This window comes from Accipiter gentilis, chromosome 11, assembly GCF_929443795.1.
Source record: "Accipiter gentilis chromosome 11, bAccGen1.1, whole genome shotgun sequence".
NCBI classification, from domain to species: domain Eukaryota; kingdom Metazoa; phylum Chordata; class Aves; order Accipitriformes; family Accipitridae; genus Astur; species Astur gentilis.
In genome coordinates, this window is record NC_064890.1 from 30934792 (window position 1) to 30948875 (window position 14084).

The window sequence follows — 14084 nt, forward strand, 5'->3', positions numbered from 1 at the left end:
GTTATGTTGTTTTTTTTTATCAATGTAAGGGAACTATACTCTGAAATACATCATCCCTTCTCCCACGTATACAAAACAATAAATGAGATAGATATTGTTAGGAGAAGGGTTTTTTAATCATACATACTGTTTTTTATAAAGGAAATTACTTTGTAATAGAAGATGAACAATAGTGAAATACAGAGTTGGTTATCAACAGGTCAGACGGAAGGAAACGTTGGCTGTCTTCGTGAATTCAGTAGTACAGCCCTGAGTGAGGCAGGCCACCCTCTAGTGGATTGAAGGGAGATGTGGTTCTCATTTCACACTTCTGCCTTGAAGAAAGGCTCGCCGTCCTGTCTAATAATAGTATGAAAAATTTCTGAAGATTAGCAAACAATGCAAATTAATGTACTTTTTGCAACAGCAATAGCACTAGAATTCTATTATAAAATGGTTACTATTTTATGAATACTGTATATCATTTTGATTCACTTTGAGTCCGAGATCGTGGACTGCATTATTTTTGTTTTTATTCTGTAAGAAAATGATTTTACACTTCATAAAATCACTTATTATGAAAAGTGAATTAAAGTAATGCCAACTTCTTGAATAAATTTCAGTTTGTTATAATTGGTTAAGACAAATTTTGCAAAACCAGTCCTGTTTAACTTACTGGTACTTACATTGCTGTGGCTGTAATAAAGCAGGTTTTTTTCCTTCTGCCTCAAGTTTTTGAATACTGCATTTAAACTAAGTAAGGGATCAACTTTTTAAATTTTTTAAAGACGTCTGCTGTTCAGTTTTCATACAGCTGAGTAGGATAATGTCTCATATATGAAATAATGGCATTTAAGTGACAGGCTGCAAATCCGTGAGATACTCTAGGGTGGGAGGAAGGCTGTGTGGCCCTTCCATTTTCTCCCATTCTCTTATTACGGGCCTTACATTTTTTCTAGCGTGAGTTAAGGAGGTGTAACGAAAGCAGTTGCGGCCGACCCATCTTTAGTTACCTTTCAGGTCTTCTTACCTGGGGTTTGGACAGGGAACGCCTCAAGCCAGAAGGACGTCACATCACTTTTCTGTAGCCTCAGGGCTCATTGGTGAAACCTTGTCTCTCCTTTGCCCCCACGAGGTGGCTCAGGGAGCCTCTGATAGTACTTAATGTTCGCCACCATGAGCTGCAAGTACAAACCATTGTAAACTTCCCAAAGGGAACCTATGAGCCTTCCCTGCCGCACAGCATCACGGCCCGTGTCTGATGGGACAACGCTCAGGACGTGTTGAGGAAGCACAACCCAAAGTCAGAAAAGTAAGACTTCTTGCCATGCTAGCCCCACCCCCGGAGAAATGGAGATCCCTCCCGATCTCTGCTGTGTGGTTAGTCACACCTATCACAAAGAAAACATAGAAACCTGTGCTACAGGGGTGGGACGGTGGGTGGAGTAAGAGAGAAGAAAACTTCAAAAAGTTCGGGCAGAATTAAAAATAGGAAAACGTTCTGTTAAAACCAACTACATACTGCTTTTTTGCTTATCTTAACCGATGGAGAAACAGAAGATCTGGAGAAAGGGGAATAGGTAGGGACTACCATGGCCCTCCATGAAAGCTTTCTTGGGTTTCAACCTCAGCCTCACGTACTCACTGTCATTCGTTCAAAATCTGGCTTTCTAGTTAACATGAGAATCATGCAAAAACATATTCAACGATTTGACATGTGAAATTAAGACCATAGAAGTGCTTCATTTTGGTTGATTGGTATGGACTGTGTAATTAGAGGGCTAAATAATTAAATCAGCTAAAGTATACTTGCATAAAGAAAGTGAGTTCTTGTGATGGACTATATATGCAATTAAAGTACATCCTTGATAGGCATACATTTACATATTAGTTAAAATGTTATTATATCATAATAAAGTTCTGTTTCATAAAAAAGTGAAATAATTGAATTTTTTAATTTGGCTAATGCTAAAGAATAAGTTTTTTTTCAAACTCTCTGCAGGAGAAAAATATCTTTTACAACCAATACAATTATGATGACTAAGGTTCATTAAGTTATTTTCTTGCTGATTTCACGATGATGCTTGGTGGTTTTACAATAGCAATGTAATCTATTTCACCAGAATTATATATATAGCTTATTAGGTTACAGGATAGAAAAAAAAATATGTCTTAGACTGATAAGAGAGATGATGAAAGTAATGTAGGCTAACTCCAGGTATTTATTTAGCATGCATTTTATCTGATTACTGAGCGCACATGAAAATAAACTTAAGTAATTATTTGTTTGTAATGGACAATTAATACGAAGCGTAAAAACCTTAGCTATTAAAATACAGTGGTTCTGTGTCTGCAGTTTTCTCAAAAGGGGAAGAGGATTTAAAAACTTTTTCCTTTTTTCATTACACAGAAAGAGGAGCATCCTTGGGCTTTAATATCCTGTAGGCTTGTTGTGGTTCAGGGAATTAGCAGTGACCGCTTCTAGTATTTTTAGGCTCTGAGGACAAAGCTGTGTTTACAATGCAGCAAGTATAGTTAAAAACTGAAATAAATACTATGCAGTTAAAGTAAAAAACCCACAAGTATTTGATTTAAATTCTAAGGTGACACACTTTATATCAGAAATTAGCAATTAAAAAAAATTCTTTTTAAGTGTGTATCCATCCAGGTTATGTCCAGGTGTAAAAGAGCTGACACTTTTTGAATATCTTTATTGCTTGCAACTACACGTGCCCCTGTCTTGGTTTCTGAGGCACCATAACTACAAGGAAGAGGGCTGAGTGGCGGCTCTTCACACTTTCTTCTTGTAGGCCTTAGAGTAAAGAAAGAGAGGAGCTGGTGTTTGACAGATTAATTCTCACCAGTTCTGCGAAGCATACCCTTAGTGTATGTTCCATGTGAGGTGTGGGGAGGTGTTCCTTTCAGAGTGAAGGTCCAGAATTGCTCAGCTTCAAAGAAACGTGTCTTGTGGCATCATCAGTTAACTTATTAACTGACTTATTAATTATAGGAAGTTGCGTGATTTGCCTGGAAGGGAGAAAAAAGTGCCACCACTTCATGTAACCCCCTTCTGCCAGCATTTTCAGTGCAGTGTCGTCAACCTGACAGAGCCATGTGCATTTTTAGATATCATGGCCACTAACTATTGACATTTTCCTAAGGGCTATGCTTCCATACAGACAAGGAGTAACTTTTATTAATGTGTATCCCTCTGAAACGGAATTATTTTTTTCAATGATAAGCAAAAGCAACATTTGTAGCTCTAGTTCTTTGTCTGTTTTGAAGATGAAAGGCTTGTTGCCAACAATGAGTTCAGGTTTCTAAATACCGTTGTACTTCATAGTGGAAAGGGTTATGCTCAAATTACTTAATCTGCTACCAACTTTCTTTGATCAGACCTCAGAGTTAGTGTCGATGGGATAGAGGTAAAGCAGATGGAAACAAATCTAGGCCATGACCCTGTAAAGAATTTCACATAAGGAAAAGTTCACATCTACACAAAGCACCAGTTACTTCATTAAAGGCTATGTAGGTAGTAGGTGCTATTTGACTTCGCAAAATCTGGAGCCGGGTAGTAAAAAGAGCCATATAGTACAGGAAAATTCAATCCTGTGTGATGGGGATGAATGAAAGCAGTGGTGATGAGCTGATGCTTATCTTGGTGATCAAGGGGATTTTGCATATTCCAGCAAATTCGTCTATTCATGTAGCAACTGTGTTCTATGAAACAGAAAGGAGAAGGTCCCAGGCAAGAGCTATAGTCGCTTTCCTCATTATAGGTCCCAGAGCTATAGTCAGCATTCCTCAGGAACGGCCTGAGGTCTGAGAAATCTTAACAAGTTTTATACCTATTGGGTCCAACTCAGAGCGGTGTCGTCTAATTTTCAGCCCTGGCTCTATTTTAATAGGGAAGAATCTCTGGCATACCAGCATCTGCTGCAGGCTGGAAGTGAGTCACGCATAGCAACCACAACCTCGCTATGCCACGTGGGAATCTTGATTAAGACGGAGTAGTGAAATGCAGCTAGAGAATCCTTAGGTGCAGCTGGATTAGGGTGATGAAATGTGGGAACTGTAAAGAGGTTTTCAAGCTCAGTGTATGTATTCCATTTTAAACCTGAGTTCATCTCAGTACGTCTATGTCTTACTTGTGGTGACATCTCGGGTTTTGTAACCTATAGCAATCGGTTATCATTTTTCGGGATCTTCTCAATGGTAGATCTTTAAGACCGAGATGCCTTTGTTGATTTCATAAGGATCTGCCTGTTGCTCATGGGACCTGGTATGTGCACGGGATATACCTTTTAGTGTCGTGGCTCTTTGAGCTAATCCGTGTCTGAAGCTGATGAAGAAAATAGTGGCAGTAATGATTTGAATATAAGGCCTAGAATTTTCATCCTGATTGTGACTTGTAATTCTTACGGGTGGCAGTAAATCTTGAACTTTCTATCCTTACAGAGAGGACTTTCTCCATTTCTTTGCTCACATCCATTTCCCTTTCTGTGGAGAATTAACTGAAACAGGTTTACCCTTTTTCTGTTAACACTGTGCGGTGTGGCAAATAATACATGATCAGTGAGAGGGAACCTCCTTCTCCCACAAATCAATTTTTTTAATTTAGCCACTTTCCCTGATAATGTCACATTTCTTTTTAAACTATATATGGCAAGCCTCCATGTGTTTCTCAAGGGCAGAATCTCAGCTTGAATTTCTTAACTTTTTTGATGAAACTAAACAATTGCTATTTTTGTTACATTCTATTGTCGTTTAATATTAAAAACGGATGGCCAACAATAGCCATTCTAGATTATTTGCCTTTCATAACTATTTGCACAAGAGCTATATTGCCAATTTAGAAATCTGTACAAACAGAGTCACTAAGCTAAATATTAAAACTAGAACGTCATGTTGCTTTTAGTTACTTTTACTCTGAGACTAAGAGAAGTATTGTAGTAATTTTCCCATGCCATCAATAGCATGAAGTTATCTTGGTGGTGACAAGGAACAGCATGGATATGTGCAATGTGCGTTCAGAATATTGTTACCTAATGATAGTTTAAATCAAATACACTAAACTACTGGAGTGTAATGGGTACCGAAGTGCAATTCTTAGTAGGTGAGTTGCACAATTTAATTTTTTTCAACTTGCAGATCTAGAAAATTAATTAAAAGATCACTGGGACATACAACATCCTTCCTGATGAAAAAACAAACTATTTAATTAGGAATGCAGTAAATGTTTCCCCTCTCCTGTGTAATTTGACTGCCAAAAACTGTGGGTGCACATTAGGTATTTTTCTTTAAATGTAAAGTTCTCTTTACATTAATAAGTTGGGGGTAGAAAGGATCATGTACATAATGACTTACTGGAGGAGGAGCTGTTTCAGAGGCTTTCACATAGTTCCCATTACTAAGGAAACCACTTATTTTGTCTGTGCATGTTTTGAATAGATCTCTCATTTGGAGTCTGGTGCTCAAACGCTGAGGATTGCATTATAGCACTGAGAAAGAGGCGAAGGAAACAAGAGAGGCTTAAAACCACCGCATCTTTAAGGAATACAGCCTAAGAGTATTGTGTGACAAGCTTATGAAAATGTACACATCTCTTTCTATTTGAGGGATGTATATATATGCGTTTTGATTGTTTTGTTCCTACTAAAACCAGAAGGAAAGTATTAATAAGTAAAACAGGGAAAGCAGATGTTGTTTTGTCCTGCACTTTGCATGCCTCTATTGTAAGGACGCTTGAGAAATCCGGCGCACCATTTAGGTGGTATCAAATAGGAGTTCTGATATTCGCTGAAATGAAACGTGGTATTAGATTGAAGTAGAAAGAAGTAACTATCCAATGATAATGGCTAAAACAAGGCTGCGAGGATGGCTACGTATTCAACAGTTGACCAAACCTTTGCTTGGAAAGTGAGTCTGGTTTGACAAGATTCCTAGCTTAAGACATGACTGCAAATACACCCCGAAATGTCCTTACATTATATTAGGGGCAGCACATTTTCCCAGCGTGAATAGTACGTGTATTCTGTGCTGACCAAACACTTGTATTAACAGCTGAATTAAACCCCCCTCTATTAGCAATTGCGTATGCTCAACTGATATGCTCAGAAACAAAAGGTTGCCTTAGTAGAGCCAGACGAATCTGGTTTGAGGGGATACGTTTTTAAAGTATAAATATATAAATAACTTGGAGCTGATTCCAAACTGTTCCTTAAAGATCAGAATTGTTCACGAATAAGCTGGAAGTGTCAGAGAGATGTAGAAATCTAACAGATTGCCAGAGAGCTGGAGGGAAATTAAGTATGTGGCCAAAAAGTGTTCTTATTCAGCATGTCCAATATATAAATTAGTATATCAGTTAGTTTTTCTGTCAAACAGGATAGAAAACCACAGACAAAGATGGAAATTCCCATACTTAAGGCCGGCAAACCCCACGACTCAGTAGGGTCACGTGACAACAAAACCAGTACTACAGAAATTAATTTCCTTTGAAAATAGAAATACATTCTATATTTTGTGTGTGTGTGTGTTACTGCCAATTTATTTTGAAATGAACACCCTTAAATCATCAGCAGCTGATATCTGATATGTCTGATGAATAATTATTCTTAATATACGTTGCATAGTTCATGTGCCATTTTGGGTGACAAGAGATTACTTTTAAAGCTAATATGCTTTGAAGGGATTTATGTATGTGTTTGTGTGCACAATTAATGAGCAGCCAGTCCCATATAGATTTTCTTTAACTCCTTGACTGTTAAATGAGAGGGAGAATGACAGCTGTGGTAAAGCTGACATGTCCTTGGCTTGACTTAGTTGAATACTTTGGGGGGAAATAAAATAAATGTCTTTAGATTACACAGAGATATAAGAACTCATTTGTCTCAGCTAAGAAATATCAATTTTTAATATTCCAGAGTATTTGTGTTGTTTCAATCCTGTACTGGTTATGTTTGCTTTCTACTGTCTTACTGCAAGGATTCACAACATGTCTCAAGGTACGCTAAAAGCATTGCTATTCATTATCCTTAAATTTATGCTTGAAGCAAGAAATAAGGTCCTCAGTGTTTGGTAATACTGACAATTTCCTTTACGGTGTAACTGGTATGTTTCCAAAAGAGTGTATTCAGCCTCCAACTCCCGTCAGTATTATCACAGAAGAGATGAAATCAGTAATTTTTGTGTAAGACAACTGGGATGGGTACTGTCAGGAAAAGCTAACATCTGTTATGATACAAGAGTGTCAATTTACCTGGTGAGGACCAGGGCCTTTTGATACTGAGAGGCAGTGAAGAGTTAATAATTGAATTTGTAGTTCTAGTTACTAGAGAAGCGGAAACAACATTTAAAAATAACTTTTAATTTAAATATTTGGGTAAAAAAATTAATAAAAAATGCAGTAGATAATAGAATAGTTTAGTGCCAAGTAAATTTTATGGTGACATCACTGTGAGGAGGAAGTAAAGGACAGTGGGAACAGGAGAAGGAGGGAAGTTTTCCCATGATAAGCAGCTCAGAGGAACATAGGAATATCATTCAGAAAGGCTGTTTGAACTTTAATAATAGAAATGGGATTATACTCCAAGTAGTGTACAATGAAAGGTCATTTGGAGCCAATAACATGCAATTCTGCTGTAAGTTGTGGGCTTATTACTTAGAAATAACTGAGGAGGAGAACATATCTCTCTATTACTGGTCGATCAAGAAGTATGAGCTGACAGCATGGCACAGCTGTGAAAAAAAAGCAAATATGATCCTAGGATGCACCAGTAAAGTTATTCCAGTAGCAGTAAGGAATTAGTAGCACTTTGGACACCTCATTTAGAATAATTCATGCAGTTGTGGTTTTGTGCTCGAAAAAAAATGTGAACTCCAACTGGAACACATGCAATTAAATAGTATTCAGATGACAGCGGAGCCCACATTACAGAGGGGTTTATACAACCTTGCCTTGTATAGTGTAGGAGAGTCAGGGAGAAAATAAGATTCCTGCTGATAAATACATCCTGCTGGTACACAATGAGGTAAAGCTAGCAGAAGAACAAAATGTGTAAGTGACTGTGATTAAATTTAAGTCTGGAAATTAGAAAAAAATGTTTTTTTTTTCTTCATGTTTGAGTCATCACATCCTGGGACAAGTTTCCAGCGGTAATACTTTAGGCAGAAAAACAAAACCGAGAGCAAACCGAAACAACTACAACCCAGCCAAAACCAACCACTAACAAAAAAACCTCTTTAAAGATACTGATTGGTATATTTATAAAAGAGGTGTGTTTACAAACAGCTGGCTTCATGCCTATAAAAGAAGGAGCTAGACATAACATTTTAGGAAGATCTTTCCAGTCCTTTTTAGCTTATCAAAGATAAACCCCACTTAGCGGATTTCTGTATAAATCCAGTCCCCATCTCTATGTTCTAAATTCTATTAACATGGTTTTGATACTCTTGAATATTTGTAAGCATGGGAATTTCGAACTCCCCAACTGGTGGGAATACTGATTTTTCAGCGGTAAAACAGCTTTTCTCAATATTTACCCCAGCAAATATGAATAAAGCAAATATAACTTTAGTAATTACATTTACTTACCATTATAAAATAGTGGTTTAGTTATCTCTACATGCTAATAGTTGAGTGGCACTGCAAAAAGTTCAGAAGAAAACAGGCAACTAATATTCATATTATAATCTTTGATTTCTACTTCTCTAGATAGTTCTGGAAATAGTGATTCCCTTGATAATATTCTCTGTAACAAATTGTCATCCAGGGGCCTTAGATTTCACCCAAAGTTTTGTTCCCATCTGTGACTTTGATCACTGAATAGAAACTCACTCTGTTGTTCAGGTAACGTTTTCAGTATCTTCCCCTGGGGTTTTTTTTTTTGGTTACTGTGACAGATAATCTAAGCTCAGCTACAAGGAAGTCACAAAAAGCCTTATATGCACAAAAAATGCATATAAGCCTCCCTATCATCTTATATGCAAAATTGAAATGCCCCAAAATTGCCTACCTTTTTTTAGTGTGATCTTTTAGCACTCTTAATTTTGCTGACATCTACTTTTTCTATGAGTAGCTGTAAGAAATAGCTGTAATGAATCCACTTTTTAGATACATCTATATTTCTTCCTTGGGCCTTAGGTTGAATTGCTCTTCAGCTAATAGGCCACCTGTATGTTCAGCCATCTCCTGAAGTGGCTTTAATAGGCAGGTACGTTGACTCGTTTCATATTTTCCTACAGAGAGATGTTCATCAAGGTAACAAACTTGATGATGGAAGAGCGTGTTTTTCTCATTACTGCTAATTTGAAAGTTATGCCAAATAGGCTTTCAGTAACCGGAACACATATAGTTATGACCTTAATTAAATAGTAATAACATTCAAACTGGAAACCCAACAAGTCAAAATGCGTGGGTCGAAGAGGGAGAAATCAAATCTGCTGATTCATTCTCATATTTTCCTAACTGTCCTCTCAGGCCCCATATTTTTATCATGGCTGCTGTTATGTCAAATGGAGAATATTGAACCGAACATAAAGGAGACTCAATATTGCCATTTACAAATGTGCCTCAAGAGTAACCTAAATGGTGAATAATTTGGTATGTCAGGCAGGAGCACTAACTTTTGACCAGGAGAGGAGATTCTAGTAATTCCATTAATTCCACTAGCCCCTCCTGAGACTGTCCCAGTCCTGGGTGTGAGTGCAGCTACTTTTGGAGAGAAGCCAAACTCTTCATGGCTGCCCACACTGCATTTCAAAGCCTTTAATTGAATATTCCAAACCGAGCTAACTGTAAATTACCTTCGGCTTTGACTCTCACTTTCCACTGATTCATCTTCCCTGTGCCCAGTCTTTCCCTCCTCTTTGTGGCTGCGCAAAAACCACGCAATTGCTTTCTCCCACCTCGCTCCTAATTTTGAGAAAAAGCAGATCACCTTTCTTTTCTCTGAAGTCTTCCCCACTGACTGCTGAGATCTTTGTCCTTGTAAGCTTCTGTCCAGAGGGATGGAGACTTCAGTCCGCTGCTCCCTCTTCAAGGTGTCTTATGCGTCGGACACTTTCAAGGATGTCAGAGGGAGGGCTGGCCCTCGCTGCTTGCGTGGGATCTATTCCTCCCCTTGGCTGTTGCAGAAAACCTCCTGTATTCTTGGTTTAAAGACCCCTCCGAAGTGCTCTGCTTTAGTAGGGCTCAACACATGCCCCAGCTGACCCCAGGACACAGCTCTCAGCCCAAGACCTGCTTCATAGACTCCGCTTACGTGGATTTCCCTCCTTCCCAATCCAGACTGCGCACGGGGCAGGCAGGAGGAACGCTTAGGGGTAGGTTAAGTGCTGCCCCACCGACGTCTGCCCCCCTCACCGCAACGCTCCCCGAGTCAGCGGCTGCAGCCCCACGTCTCCGTTTAAACTGCGGGAAGGGGAAATCACGGGCGCAGTCCGTTTTTCTTCTTCTTGGTAGAAGGGAGGGGAAGAAAGAGATGCAGCAAGGCATCTGTTTCATGGGTAGATGCTTTGAAAGCTTGTAAGGCAAATAAAGTGCAAGGTCGGTATGGTGGCTTGGACGAGCTGGTTGAGAGCGGCTGTTACTTGGCATAGGCCAGTATGACCTTTTCCTTGCCCACGATCGGCACAACCGTACTCCAAGTGTTCTAGGGTGTTGATGGCACCAAATATCCAGTGTCTCTCTATGCAAATTTTCATACCGCTCTGCCTTGAATAAATTTTAGCTCTATAAAGCTCTTGAAGATCTACGTCCAGAATTTACTAAAACCCGTTTAAATATTTATTTATAAATTAGCCTGACAGCTTCAGTATATTTATGGTCAACACCTATTTCTGTGTTTTAAATAAATATTCTGCAGATTGCTTTTTTTTTTTTTTTTAAAGTGAGTCTAAAATTTTATGATCTTGGCTAAAGAGAAGTACAATATGAATTATTATCCTTATTCTTTACAGTTTTTATAGTTCTTCTGAGTCAACTTAAATGACATAGGCTTTTCAGAGCAAATCCAAATAACAACAAATTAGGCCTTTTTTTTTTTTTTTTCTTTTTCCCTTTAACACACAAATCACTAAAGAGTTAAGATGAGCGAATTCACTGGCTTCAACACAAAGCAACAGGCAGGGTCCAAAAAGGTCCAGAATTTAAAACCAAGTGTCCCAACATGTGGGCTGTCTCTTGCACAGGTTTGTAACTGTGAATTACTAGCTTTGCCTGTATTAGTTTGAGCATAAATGTGTCACAACCTTTAAATAGTATGATTAATCAACCCATTCAGAAGAGCTCCAGTATAAAGAGCTCTATAATACACGGCAAATCTTTTTGTTCTGAGAACCATACTTCTGTTATTTTACCTGTGTGTAAATCCTGTGAATATGAAAATCTTCATAGGCTTTTTAAAGGGTTTAAAGAAAGAGAGAAACTGCTTTTAAACAATGAAAGGCTATAGGTCTTTATTTTTTAAAGCATTCAATAGGCTCTATAAACTCATACCTCACCTTTAATACCACATAATTCCCTATTTCAGTAGTTCAGTGGGATAATGCACCGGCTCTCTAAAGAGCTTGTGGAAATGAAACATTTAGTAACAGCAACATGGGGCTTATTTGGTAGCTAATTTGCAGTAATTTATTGATAACATCTCAAGGAAGCACGGAATCATTCTCACTTTCATTGACAAATCTTTCCCAAACATACTTGTAGGGAATGAGATAAATGTTGTAATAAAATGTTTTACATTATGGGGTTCAGAATTAAAATTACATGAAGGGAAATTTACTACTGGTTTTCTTGAAGGCATGAAAAATGTGAAATGGTGGCTTTCATTGGAGCGATTACTGCATATGCCATGGTCACTTTTCCAAGGCCTTTTGTAAACTCTGCTTTTATACGCTTGGAAAGCAAATTACCCTTAAGCTAAAATAAGTAACAGTGAGCAACATATGTAAGTGAAAACCTGGGTAAAGTGTTGGTTTTACGAATTGCTGATTTCAATGTGATCCGAATTTCATGTCTTGGCTTTAGCAATACTAGTACCAAGCTATTTCAGAAAGAGGAAAAAAGGAAGGAAGTTATTTTTGAGATACACAGCTCATTAACAGTTAATTTACTGTATATGTTCCTGGATGGAATTGTCTGTAATGCTGGTTTTGCATCTACTTTTGTCCTGCTTTTTTTGTGTGTGTGCATGCACGTCTGTGTGTGCATACGGATTTCTAGTGAATTTGGTTTTAGATAACACAAGTGTATTGGCTGATGGGATGACCCGATCCTACCTTCTGTCAGCTTTTAGCCCATGTTGGACGAAAGACATTAGATGAACCTTTGGCCCGACTCTAGTTTCAAATCCTTTTGCTATCTGCATTTATTCCACCTTAAGAATTTAGTTCCTTATGGCTAAGATATTCTGCTGTTTACTGCTCTCTGCTCCCACAGCGTACGTTATTATCACACGAGCTTATTTCCAGTGGCTTGGGAGCTTGAGTCAGATACTAGACTTTGTCAGTCATCCTCACATTTTATATATAAGTATGTAAACAGATTTCATATAATACTTATATATATAAATGAATACAAGTAAATTGTAGATGTATGTATATTAGAGCATGTCTTCATTCCCCCAAAGGCAGGTCTCTAAGCTGGTTCCAAGTAGCGGTAAATGCATACAACACAGTGCAACACCATGTGAAGGTACAACCTTACATCCAAAAGAGGGTTTTGAAAACACTTAATTAGCCTAATTCTAATTAGCTTGAAAGGAAGACCATACTGATCCAGCAGTAAGGCTCTGAGTCTGAATCGTAGCTCTCTGCATTGTACAAGGTGCTTTCAAATTAAGCTCCAACGTGATATGAACTTCCTTTTCCTAGGCATATAAACTCACAAATTTTCCAGCTGTTTCATGTTGCCGTTCACTTATCAGATTATGAAAAGAGCCATTGGCCTCATGGGCAAAAGAAAGAAAATTATATTGTTTTGCATGATGGATGATTATTTCTCTTGAGTTTGAATCTTTTTATTTTAAAAAATGGCTGATTAAATACTTGCTTTAGGTTTAGGCTTTCAGGCCATCTACAGTGCTGCTTATATTGTTGGATAATAATAATGTGCTAAGATTTGTTTTTAAATATATTATAGAACAAAAGACGCTATGCCACGATTAGAGCACAAATATGCCACCTTTGCACAAAATCAAGTAGCTAAGTGTCAGGCTTATGGCCATTAGCACCAACCTTCTTATGTATTTAAAATCCGTGTTCAGTTCATTTCATGTAATTTCTTTTTTTTTTTTTTTTATAGCTTTCACCCTGTTTATGATATATTTATTCAAGCAATTGCAGTTTTTTCTTTTGTTTGGTGAATCTTATTTCAAAATACAAAATTCCTTTTGAAAGAATTGGGGGGGGGGGGGCAGGCAGATGTGTTCTAGCTATCTTTCCATTTCTAACCTTACTTTTATGTCAGAACACTGAGATGCTGTATTCAGTGTGGTGAAAAGGCTATTCTTCAGACTTGGAAGATTCATTGAGGAAGGGTGATTTGGGGTAACATTCTTTGCCAATCTGGTCAGTGAAACCTTTCTGTAATTTTTAGTGCAGCAAAGAAAAATCTACCTTCACCTAATGTAGACAGTTTTGAAACTCTTCTCATTTCACTTATGTTTCTTATTGCAGTTCATTTCCTTATGTGAAATTTGATTCTATATTATTCTATACCTGACTCTCAAGTTTTCTGGAGATGGGTTACGAGACCAGTCTTTTTGTGTCTTTTCTGTTTTGTTCATCTATTTGAAACAGCAATATTTTTTAATATGCATTAAAAAATACTGTCCCAACAATTAATGTGGCTAAACATACAGACAAAATGTTATTTACAGTACTATTCTGAAGATTTCTTACCGCACACGTTGCTTCGCTTAAAAAAGATTTATATAACCTATCTCCCTAGCTTGCTTTGTTGCTCTGTACCTTGTGCACAAAAAGTAAATGCTACATGCAGAGTCAAGAACTTAGTGAAGGTCTAAGGAACGTCTTGTTAAACTAATACAGTTAAAAGTGAGAGACATAAACTACGACTACAGGGCAATTTATTCAGGTAG

The 14084-nt window shown here is 37.8% G+C and overlaps 1 protein-coding gene across 3 annotated transcripts in view; it reads left to right on the top strand.

The window, feature by feature from the left end:
• IMMP2L (inner mitochondrial membrane peptidase subunit 2) overlaps positions 1-14084 on the top strand; it is a 474097-nt gene that overhangs the window by 238044 nt on the left and 221969 nt on the right. The window lies entirely within an intron of this gene.